Source organism: Papio anubis, chromosome 18 (genome assembly GCF_008728515.1).
Source record: "Papio anubis isolate 15944 chromosome 18, Panubis1.0, whole genome shotgun sequence".
In the NCBI taxonomy this organism is placed as follows: Eukaryota; Metazoa; Chordata; class Mammalia; order Primates; family Cercopithecidae; genus Papio; species Papio anubis.
Genome location: NC_044993.1, coordinates 55,730,736 through 55,743,186, shown reverse-complemented (window position 1 = coordinate 55,743,186; position 12,451 = coordinate 55,730,736). Strand labels below are relative to the sequence as shown.

General features: G+C 44.3%; 1 protein-coding gene across 1 annotated transcript in view; it reads left to right on the top strand.

Moving 5' to 3' along the window:
• The first annotated feature begins 4,420 nt into the window (after window positions 1–4,420).
• TMC5 (transmembrane channel like 5) overlaps window positions 4,421–12,451 on the top strand; it is a 97,949-nt gene continuing 89,918 nt past the window's right edge. Inside the window, exon 1 of the mRNA XM_017953224.3 lies at window positions 4,421–5,267. The gene's annotated coding sequence lies outside the window, so the exon portion shown is untranslated. The remainder of the gene's footprint in view (window positions 5,268–12,451) is intronic.

The window sequence follows — 12,451 nt, the reverse complement described above, 5'->3', positions numbered from 1 at the left end:
GGTGGAGAGAAATAAACGTGCTCCAAATTTTGTTTCCAGGAGTATACCTTGCTCAATTATTAAAGGCCATAAATAGTTCAAAATAAGTTTCCTTGACTCTGAAAAACAAAACAAGGACTAGCAATGTTCCAAGTCAAAGGCAGAAAGCTTGCTTCAGCTTTTTGAGTTCAGTCCGTTTAGTTAATTCCTGTTTTGCTTGATATTTGTGAACATTTCAGCTCTTTATGAGTCCTATACGTTTTCCTTTATTCCAATGGTACAATCTCTAAAGTTATCAGAAGCTTGTATTTGAGAGCAGCCGTTAAAGTTCTATAGCTCATTATAAACTGTCTTTGAAAGGACTAAAGCAAGACAACAATTGTCTATGAACAGCAAAATGTCCAGGGTAGTTACAGTTAGAAACAAAATTGACAAAGAAGTTTGGTTACCTCCATGGTTTACAATAACTTAACATAAAAACCTTAATTATGATTGATAGCATATACTCAGACACAAGAATTTTAGAAATCCCATACAATTTTGGAACATATATTAGCATTATTTAGCAAAAATATAATCTAAAGAAGATTGAACATCATTTTGGCAATCCCATGTACCTAAACATGTCAAATAATCCCCTTTACCTCTCTTTTCTGGACACTTATGGGCTCTCTGAAACATCCGAAAAGCCAGGTGTCAGGAAAGACAATTTTGAAACTTCAATTTGATTTTGGGATGCCTTTTAAATATGTTTAAAGCACTTGATACCATGAAATAGAATTCCAGATTACCGTAAGTTATTTATTTTGCCAAAATAATGACTCAGAAATTTAAAAGAAGCAAAAACCTATTATAACCCTTTATGAATTTTGCCAAAGAGCAGATTGGCATTTTAAGAATACCTTGTTGTGTTTTAATTTCAATTCCCAATTTACAGAAAAACCATATAATACCCTTTTGAATTTAATTGATATGTTCACACAGAGAATCTTTTCTGCAAGATTAATTTCCACACTTCTTCCACCACTTCTTTGAACTTTCAGCTTTTTCCTATCTAATTTAAAACAAGCCTTTAACCCTAGGCAAAAATTTGTATTTCCATGCCTTCTTGTAACCTTTTTTTAAAAAAAATTGTACTGTTCTTATACACCTTGCATGTAAGTCTATTTCCAGTAGTTTCAATTACAAGTTATAATGGTAACTGCTAGCAATTTCTAACTTTAATTTAAAACCTGGTAAGTTGTTTTAATTGTGTGCTACGTACAGCCAAGGTTTGACTCCATTATAATTAAGGGTGTGGTTAGTTCCGTAGGTCCCCAGGCCTTACCAATTGTGAAACTGGCAAGTCAAATAGTTCCCAAAACCCAAAAAGCAGTTTGTAACCTCAAAACACTTATCAAATCCTAGCATTTGACCTGCATTATTTTGTCCACCTACACTCACATTTTAATGACATCTGCTTTTTACCAATAATCTTTAAGACTGTTTTTATTTCTCAAAGATTAAAGTCACATGAACTGAAAGGTACCACAGTTTTTATCTCCCCTTTAAAAAATATTAGATGCAAGCGCTTGTCTTTCTGTAGGCCAAATTAATTAGAGCTCTTTTTACAGACATCACATATAACATATACACAGACAGAAGAAAACCCAGTCCACTGGGTGGGGCCCTTTAAGAGACAGGGCTAGGAAAACACACAAATATCAAACCAGAAAGAAATGTATTCCCTAAGGTAGGACTGCTAAACAAAGCCTTGCCACCAAAGTTACAAGCCATGCCCTCAGGATGTAAAACAAGATGGAGGCTTGATTTCACAACCAAAACTTTGCAGAAAATAGAAACAGTGATAGCTTTGGAGCCTGGCCTGGTAAAAACGATTTATAAAAGAAAAAAAAAAAAACAAAAAACTTTAAAAATTAACTGCTGATAGGGTGGAGAATAGGAAAGAAAAATAAACAGCTTAAAAATGCCTTGGGAAGAATGTTTAAGCTTAATTACTGTCTGGTAGAGTTAAACTCCTTGGCTAGGGAAAGGGAAGGCTGCGGCAGCAGGGTGTCGCTGGGAGCCAGCCAGCCAGCTGTGTGGGGTCCTTGGGCCATGCATCCCAGCCCCATGAGGGATTGGGGAGCAGCAGAGAGCTGCATTCTGGTCTATCCCAAAAGAGGAAAGAAAAGGCCATGAGGATGAAAAGGCTCAGAAGGGAGAGAGAAAAATAATTCTTGATTTGCATCTCACTCACCACTTCTCGGGCCCCACATTGGGTGCCAAAAATATTACAGGGCTTTTCCTTAGTTCAGCTAAATATAGGATTTTTTGTCCCATGGTCATGAAAATTCAGACTCACAGACAATTTGAATGGTGAGTAAGACAGGGTTTTATTGGGTGAAAAGGAGGAAAAGGGGGAAACAGGGACTCTCATTGGGCCAGAGTCTCTGTTAGAGCACTTTCCACCTGGCCATTCAAATCCCAGGTTCCACACAGAAAGAGGAGGGGCCAGGCTCCTCCCTGCTGCAAACAGCACAAACTTGTGTGGCTCCTTCCAGTGTGCAGGCCAACTGGAGAGGCTGGAGATTATTGAGGGATCCCCTCCCAACTGGCTGTCTCACTATTATTGCCCTCATTTTACAGATGAAGAAACTGAGGCACAGAGATTAAGTAGTTGGCCCAAGATTATGAAACTAGTAAGGATATAGCAGAACTGGAATTCAAAGTCAAATAGCATGGCTTCAGAATCCCTGCACTTAACTATGTTAATTACGTAATTAACTAATTGAATTATTTATCAGTACATGTTGGCTGTTGTCATCATTATTATTATTTTTTCACCTTTTAATATTAAAAAAATTTTTTTTTGAGACAGGCTCTCACTCTGTTGCCCAGGCTGGAGTGCAGTAGTGCAGTCGTAGCTCATGGCAGTCTCAAACTCTTGGGTTCAAGCAGTCCTCCTGCCTCAGCCTTCTAAGTAGCTGGGGACTATAGGCCTCTACCATCATGCCCCCATTATCCTTGATTCTACTTACAAAGCAGAAAAGTTCAAATGGACAGATGACTGTATTATATACAAGAAATTAGACTTGCCATGTGACCTCCCCACTTTGACTTTGACTCAGATGCTCACTGAAGCATTATTTCCTTAGGGAAACCTTCCCTGACACTGGGGGAATGCCCCTAATTATAAATTCTTACAGCATTACCTACCTCTTCTTGGTTGCAATAATCACAATTACATTTATGTCATTGTAAAGACATAATGACATTTCAATATTGTGGTAAAAACACACCTGATTAAATTTACCAGTCTTAATTATTTTTAACTGTATAGTTCATCAGTGTGAAGTATAGGAAGTATTCACATTGTGTAACAGATCTTTAGAATGTTTTCATCTTGAAAAACCGCAGTGCTATGCTCATTGCACACGAATTATCTCCCTCCTCCTTTCTCTAAGCCATTGGCAACCACATTTCTCCTTTCTGTTTCTATGATTTTGATTGCTTGAGGTACTTCCAATGATTGAAACCATACAGTATTTGCCCTCCTGTGTCTGGTTGATTTTGCTTAGCATGATGTCCTTGAGGTTCATCCATGTGGTAGTATGTGATGGGATTTCCTTCTTTTTTAAGGCTGCATAATATTCCATTGTGTGTATATAACCATAACCACATTATCTTTACCCATTCATCTGCTGATGGACATTTAGTTTGCTTTTAACGCTTGACTATGGTGAATAATGCTGCAATAAACACGGGTGTGCAAATATCTTTTTTTTTTTGAGGCAGGGTCTTCCTTTGTTGCCTGAGCTAGAGTGCAGTGGCATGATTAATGTTCACTGCAGCCTCCACTTCCCAGGCTCAAGCCATCCTCATACCTCAGTCTCCCGAGTAGTTGGAACTACAGGCATGTGCCACCATGCCTGGCTAATTTTTGTATTTTTTTATGGAGACTGGGTTTCACCATGTTGCCCAGGCCAGTCTCAAACTCCTGGGCACAAGTGATCCACCTGCCTCAACCTCCCAAAGTGCTGGAACTACAGGACTGAGCTATGATGCCCAGCCCAAATGTCATTTTGAGATCTTGCTTTGAATTTTTTTTGCATATATACCCTTCTGTTTTTGTTTTTTTGAGGAAACACTATACTGTTTTCCACAGTGGCACCCATTTTGCATTCCCACTAACAGTGCACAATTTCTCCACATCCTCATCAACACTTATTTTTTGTTTGTTTTTGTTTTTTGATAGTGGCCAGTCTAGTAGATGTGAGGTGGAAATGTTGCAGGATTTTTTTTTTTTTTTTGAGATGGAGCCTCGCTCTGTCGCGCAGGCTGGAGTGCAGTGGCCGGATCTCAGCTCACTGCAGGCTCCGCCTCCCGGGTTTACGCCATTGGTGGGATTTTTAAGGAATCAGAGAGACCGATGGGGTTCAGGAGGATATTTATTAATTATTTAGGTGCACTGGCCCAGTCGGATTAACATCCAAAAGACTGAGCGCTGAACAAAGAGTTAAGTTACCTTTTAAGCATTTCGTGGGGGTAGGGAGATCTGTGCAGGGGAAGCATACTACAGAAGCGAGAATCAAAGGCAGTTATTCAACTGAGACATGTGTTACATCATTTCTTACTTTTCAAGGAGAAACATGTTTTGTGACTTGAGTTTATCTGTCTAGTGACATTGCAGCTACACAGCTAGGGAATCAGGGGCTTCACAAGGCCTGGGAAGGGAGGAGAGATAAGGCTCACTAGCCACAGAAAAATAGGCGTTTTTAAAGAACTCCAGCTCTTTTTCTTTCTCAGGGGGAACTGAGTTTTCTTACATGCAACTGAATTTCTGCTTACGCACTCTTTAATTTCTTTTAATTCCTGTTCCAATATCTCATTATGGTTTTGATTTGCATTTATCTCGTAGTTAGTGATAATCATGAGAGGACTTGTATTTCCCTTAGGATTAGATGATGTGGCTCTTGGCCAGAGTTTTGGAGAGCGCAACCCTGGCCCGTGCGCCTGCTGGGTCCTCCGAGTTCTGCAACAGCCCGGCCTGCGCGGCATCTGGTGGCCTCCGGGTAAGGCTGGCTCACGGAAAGAAAGAATGAATGCAGACTACGGGCAGTGGATAGAGGTCTCGGATGCCAGCAGGCCTCCCAACCCAACAGGAACTGGCTCAATTCCCAGAAGAAAGCGATCGGCCCCCGAGGCAGGAAGGCCGTCTCTGGAGCAGGGCGCGCCGCCTGCGGGCTGCCCCAGGCCGGGGTCGACTAGAGGGCCAGCGCACGCAGCGGCAACAGGAGCGCCAAGAGGTGAGGCGGGTTCGCCAGGAGTGGGGCCAGCGCCGGGGCTGCCAGCCGAGCAGGGGTGTCTTGGCGGAGCCCCCTCCCTGGCTCCCAGAGAGTCTGGGAAGAACTGGGCGGGGTGTCCCCAGCGCTGGGCCCCCAAGCGTGGCAGCAGTGGCCGGGAGCGGGGAGCGAGCGGGGTGTGGCGCCAGGGTGCAGGGAAAAACACCAGGCGCGGGAATCCGGGAGCACGTAGAGGGGGCTGCGGCTCCAGCCTCAGACAGCCGCGTTCGGACCCTTTGCATTTAAGAAAGCTTCCGGGGAATGCACACGGCGGGACCACCGCCCTCGTGCAGCCAGCCCCGCAGGTGCAGGAAGAAAAGAATAATCCATGCCCAATCCGGTGAGTTTTTTATCTGAGCAGCGGCCTGGGTCAGAGCGAACATGAGTTTTGGAAGCGAACTGTTCGTGTGTTGTGCACCTCTGGACAGGTTACTTATCCTCTCTGGGATCCAGTTTCCACACCTGTTTAAAAAAGAAAGAAAGAAAAAAAAATGGTTAAAATTAGACTTCCCTCACAGAGATTCTGTGAGCCTTGTTTGCTTCCTAAATGTTAGATGTTGCTATTTCTCCTGGGGTAATCTATGAAATAGGGTCTCCTGGTCCTGTTTTACCCTTGGGAGATCTAGTTTCAGACCATTAAGTAACTTGCCAACAGCAATTAAATGGAAACTGTGGGATTTGAATTCAGGAAGTCAAACTCCGGAGACTAGATATTATCTAATCCAGGTCCTACCACTTCTCAGAAGGGTGAACTTGGGTTTGCCACTTCTGAGATCCTTTTCCCTATCTGTGAAACAGGTGCAGTAATAGTAGCTTACCTATGGGGTTGTGAAGATCTACTGAGCTAACCCACATACGTGTCCCCCTACTAATGTGTGCATGCTGGAAGGGTAAGATTTTTTTCTGTTTTGCTTGCAGATACATCCCCAGTGCCTGGCACACAGTAGATGTCCTATAAATACTTGTTGAATGAATAAGGAGCATATGTTACCTTTTATCCTTCCAATAACCCCTGCTAGTTTCAGACTACTGATTAGGAGACAAAAGTTTAAAGAGGTTGAATAAGTCACCCCATGTTACCTGGGTGGTCTGTAGAGGAGTCTGTGTGATCTTGACATGCAATCCAGGTTCCATCACCTCCTAGCAGGGTAAATGTGGCAGTTATCTGATTCCTCTGTGCCTCAGTTTCCTTATCTGTAAAATGAGGACAATAATAGCACCTATCCTATGGGGTTTTTCTGGAATTTTTTTTTTTTTCTTTTGAGTTGCTGTCTCGCTCTGTTGCCCAGGCTGGAGTGCAGTGCTGTGATTGTAGCTCATGCAGCTTCAACCTCCCAGGCTCAAGTGATCCTCCTGCTTCAGCATCCCGAGTAGCTGGGACTATAGGCACACACCACCATGCCTAGCTAATTGTTTAAATTTTTGTAGAGATGGAGGTCTCACTATGTTGCCCAGTCTGGTCTTGAACTTCTGGGCTCAAAAGATCCTCCTTCCTCAGCCTCCTAAAGTGCTGGGATTACAGGCATGAGTCACCAAGCCTGACTTTTTTTTTTTTTTTTAATTTATTTTTTTGAGACAGAGTCTCACTCTGTTGCCCAGGCTGGAGTGCAATGGTGTGATCTGGGCTTACTGCCATCTCTTGTCTTCCAGGTTCAAGCAATTCTCCTGCCTCAGACTCCCAGGTAGCTGAGATTACAGGTGCCCACCACCACGCCCGGCTAATTTTTTTATATTTTTAGTAGAGATGGGGTTTCGTCATGTTGGCCAGGCTGGTCTTGAACTCCTGACCTCAGTTGATCCACCCGCCTCAGCCTCCCAAAGTGCTGGGATTACAGGCGTGAGCCACCACCCCCAGCCCGAGCCCACCCTTTTGTGGGGATTAAATAAAGATGAAACACTCAGGACAGTGCCTGGCACTAAGTAGGTGCTCAATCAACATTAGCTACAGTAAGTGCTGTGACCGCCTCTACAAGAGTGGGGAAATGGCACAGTAGCTGCGTCCATTTAGAAGAGGCAGAAGGAAGAGTGGGATGTCATGGGGCAGAGGTGAGGAAAGAGCTTCCCTGCCTTCTCAGTAGCCCACAGAAGCAGGCCCCGAAGACGAAGGGGTGCCACCCATATCCCTGCTCTTCACCTGGGGGCACCAAGAGGCTGTCTCCAAGACCCACCATTCTTTTGTTAAACGAAAGAATGTCCTGTCCCCTCCGCTTGCTTGCAGCTGATGAAGCTTTGGGAGGAGGATTTCAGGTGGGAAGGACAGTTGTGGAGTGGTTATTCTGGCTAGAACCGGGTTCACATGTCATCCCGGAGTAATTCCTAGCTCTGGGATTTTGGCAAATTGCCTTTGGAGCCTCAGTTTCCTCATCTGTAGAATGGGGAGAATCATAGGACCACTTAGGGCTGTTGGAGGGATGATCTGCATTCATGTCTGGAGAGCACTAGGCAGAATGTCTGGCACATAATGAATGACAGCTATAACTGTCCATGTTATTTGATGCTTGATGCTCCTTTCCATTCCTGGCCTTAGGATCTGTTGCTGTGTAGGTCAAGCTCTCCAAGGAGGATTAAATAAAGCACCTTTTCCTTGAACCCCTTCGCATCTATTTATTTATTTAGTTTTAGAGACTGAGTCTTGCTCTGTTGCCCAAGTTGGAGTGCAGTGGCACAATTGTAGCTCACTTCAGTCTTAAAGTCAAGCGATCCTCCGACCTCAACTTCCTGAGTAGCTGGGACTACAGGTGCTCGCCTCTACACCCAGCTAATTTTTTAATTTTTTGTTGAGACGAGATCTCGCTGTGTTGCCCAGGCTGGTCTCAAATTCCTGGCGTCAAGTGATCTTCCTGCCTCAGCCTCCCAAGTAGCTAGAACTTTAGGTGCACCCTACCACCCGCTTCTCATCTAGACGGTCTCCTTCCAGAGATCTCCACCTGTCAAAGTTTTGGAGAGTTTTGTGTTCTGGTAGGACAAATGCTGACTTCAAGTGTGCTAGGGCAGGCTGGACACGGTTAATCAATCCTGTATTCCCAGCACTTTGGGTGGCCAACGCGGGCAGGTCACTTGAGTCCAGGAGTTCCAGACCAGCCCAGGGAACATGGCAAGACCTTGTCTCTACTAAAAGTACAAAAATTAGCCGGGCGTGGTGGTGCATGCCTGTGGTTCCAGCTACTCGGGAGGCTGAGGCACGAGAATTGCTTGAGCCTGGGAGGTGGAGGTTGCAGTGAGCCAAGATCGTGCCACTGTACTCCAACCTGGGCGGCATTGCGAAATCCTGTCTCAAAAAAAAAAAAAAAAAAAAAGTCCACGGCAGTTTCTGGGGACAATAAGGCTGTCATGGGCTGGGAAGGACATTGTGCTTTCCTCTTGCGGGGAGGCACTACATCCTTTAATATGGTACTTAGTAGATGAGGAATCCTAGACCTTTAACATAATCATAGTCTTTAACATCTGTTCTGCTTACCATGTGCCGGGTATTGTGCTAAGTCCCAGCCCTAGTCATCTATAGAACTCAGGCTCCAGAGCCAGACTGCCTGAGTTAAAATTCTGCCTCTGCCACTTTCTTGCTGTGTGCCCTTGGGCCAAGTTACTTAACCTCTCTGTGCTTCAAACGACTCATCTGTAAACTGGGATGATTCTAGTAGTACCTAACTCATAGGGCTGCTGTGAGGATTAAGTACAACCCATACATAGATGGTGATAGAACAATGTAGTGATAAATGTTGGTCACTTATATATTATAATGACTTCCATTTTATAGCTGAGGAAACTGAGGCAGGCTCAGGGAAATTCATAACCCATCCAATGACACAGAGCTATCCTTTCTATTCCAGCGTCTGCTCATTGATTTTCATTTCCTTCTTAATTCATGCCCCCCTCATTGTACCCCCTAATTCAATCATCAGCCTCTATCTAGGGTCCCTGCATCCTGTGTCTGGGGCTCCCAGCATCTGCTGCTTCCAGAAGGTTCTCCCTCTTCCTCACTTCCCAAACTTGAGGGGCTCCCCAGTGACCTTGGAAATAGATCTTTTTCTTTTCCTGTTCTTGTTGTTTTCTCCAATTACTAACACAATACACATGCAAGTTATTTTAAAATTGTATTTATAAAAATATTTGCATAGAAGGTGAAAAACTCTGCTAATTTACCCCCTGGTGATAACTGCTGCTTGGAGTTTCATGTGTGTTACTCCAGATTTCTCCCTCTCCTCCTGGGTGTAATAATAGAGATTATTTCTACTTATCTTTTAAAAAGATGGGACCATGCTATTCATACTGCATGCAATTTACAGGAGACAATTTTCAAGATTTAACTTATTTTTTGGAAAAAGTTACACTGCCACATGATATAAAACCCCAAAGAGACCAGGCACAGTGACTTGTAATCCCAGAGCCTTGGGAGGCTGAGGCCGGAGGATCGCTTGAGGCCAGGAGTTCGAGACGAGCCTAGGCAACATAGGGAGACCCCCATCTCGACAAAAAAGAGAAATTAGGTGGGCAGAGTGGTGAGTTCCTGTAGTCCTGGCTGCTCAGGAGGCTGAGGCGAGAGGATCGCTTGAGCCTAGCCTGGGTGACAAAGCAAGACTCTGTCTCTAAAAAAGAAAAATGGAAAAAATCCAAAAGATGTCTAAGCAAATATTGAAAAGTATCTCCCTCCATGTCTGTCTCCAGCCACCCAGTTTCTCACTCTGGAAGCAACCAGTATTGCCAACTTACAGTCTACCTGCAGACCAGAAACGTATAATTACAGTTTATAGGGCATATATGTGTCATAAACCGAAATATGTAAAACTATAGTATAGTTTCTAGAAGAGGAGAAACAGAGGGGAGAAAACTCTATTAGAGAAAATGTTGAGTTGCTGATTTCCTTGTCCCATGCAATGGAGAGCGAGGAGACGCTTCAAAGTCCATGGAACTTGCTAACATTTAGCGCAGTGGTTCTCAGGTGGAGGCAGTTTTACCTCCCAGGGGATATTTGTCCATTCCTGAAGACATTTTTGGTTGTCATAGCTTGCAGATGGGGTGGGGTTGGGGTGTCCTGCTGGCATCTAATAGATGGAAGCCGGGCGTACTGCTAAACATCCTACAATGCACAGAATAGTCCCCCCAGCTCCCGACAACAGGCAGTTGTCTGGCCCCAAATGACAACACTGCTGAGGTTGAGAAATCCTGACTTATAGCTATAAAAAAATCAAAATTACTGCTTTGACTTCTTGCCTGGAGCTTGTTCGGCTCAGCTCCACGATGATTGGCAGGCAGAACCCCACGATCCAGGTGTTCCTAGAGTCAAATGCTGCCAGGTACTATCCTTTCACCCACGTAATGACAGCTCTTGAGGCAAATCAAACTATCTTCTTGGAAACTACCACCCTCCTCCTCTCATTTCCTCTGATGACACAATTTATAACTCAAGTCTCTTCCACAGGAGAAAATTCCATTTCTCCATTGGAAAGCCACTGCTTTGCATTTCGTGCTAATACATCAAAGATTGGGGCTGGGTGCAGTGGCTCATGCCTGTAATCCCAGCACCTTGGGAAGCCAAGGGGGGATAATCACTTAAGCCCAGTAGTTTGAGACCAGCCTGGGCAACGTAGAGAGACCCCATATCTACAAAAATTAAAAATGTTAGCCAAATGTGGTGGTACATACCTGTAGTCTCATCTCCTTGGGAGGCTGAGTGAGGCAGGAGGATCGCTTGAGCCCAAGAGTCAGAGGCTGCAGTGAGCTGTGATTGTACCACTGCATTTCAGCCTTGATTGACAAAGCAAGAGCCTGTCTCAAAAAAAAAAAAAAAAAAAAAAAAAAGAGGAACAGTAACTATAGACCCCAATTCTTTTTGTGAATTATAGAACTACAACATTCTTTTTTTCTTTTAAATGATACTCCCCCAAATGCAAGTGCCACAGGAAACGGATCTAGTTTGTTTTGGCATTTGTAAAAATACAGAAATTTGATGCAGCCCTGGATTGTCTACTTCCTTCTTTATTTCTGTATGAATATAAAATTTCCTTCTCAGAGAAAACCCTTTGTGATGGATTAGCATCCCATCTGCTGGGGTTTATCCCTGGGAATCTGAGTCTTAGGTGGCTAGAAATAATCTTAGTCCGAACTTTCTCAAATGTTAACTGCTGTAGCCCTTCTCAACACTAGGAGGAGGGAGCATAGATAGTTCCCACTTTGTAGGTTAATGGGGAGGAAATTGAGGCTCAGAGGAGTTGAGACATTACAGTCTTAGAGTGCCAGAGTCAGCACTGGAATTCGAGTCAACTGTCTTGAAATGTGGGCTGGTTTTATACTGCCTGTCCTTTGTTTCCAGAAGGGACACATCATTGGTGATCATAATTACAGAGTTAAACCTGTATGGTCCGCATATTGCCAAAGGGGATGTATCTATAGAAAAATGTGGCCAGGCAGCCAGACACAGTGGCTCATGCCTGTAATCTCAGCACTTTGGCAGGCGGAGGCAGGTGGATTACCTGAGGTTGGGAGTTCAAGACCAGCCTGGCCAACATGGTGAAATCCCATCTCTACTAAAAATACAAAAATTAAGTGGGTGTAGTGGCAACACCTGTAATCCCAGCTACTTGGGAGGCTGAGGCAGGAGAATCACTTGAGCCCGGGAGGCGGAGGTTGCAGCGAGCCCAGATGGTGCCACTGCACTCCAGCCTGGGCGACAGAGTGAGACTCTGTCTCCAAAAAAAAAAAAAAAAAAAGAAAGAAAGAAAAAGCAAAAGAAAAATGTGGCCAGGTCAGGTGGGGTGGTTTACACCTGTAATCCCAGCAGTTTTGGAGACCGAGATGGGTGGTGGATCACTTGAGCTCAGGAGTTTAAGACCAGCCTGGGCAACACAACAAAACCTCAACTCTTCAAAAAATACAAAAATTAGTCAGGGATGGTGGCTCTTACCTGTGGTTCCAGCTACTTGGGAGGCTGAGGCAGGAGGATCCCTTGAGCCCAGGAGGCAGAGGTTGCAGTGAGCTGAGATTGCAGCACTGCACTCCAGCCTAGGTGACAGAGGCCAACGCTGTCTCAAAAAAAAAAAAAAAAGGAGCCAGTGCCTGGGGGTGTCTAGTGGAGCACCACGTTCTCTTCTTTGTTGGATTAATGAATTCAGGTAATCTCTTCCCACACCGCTTCACTCTCTAGGGTTAAAAAA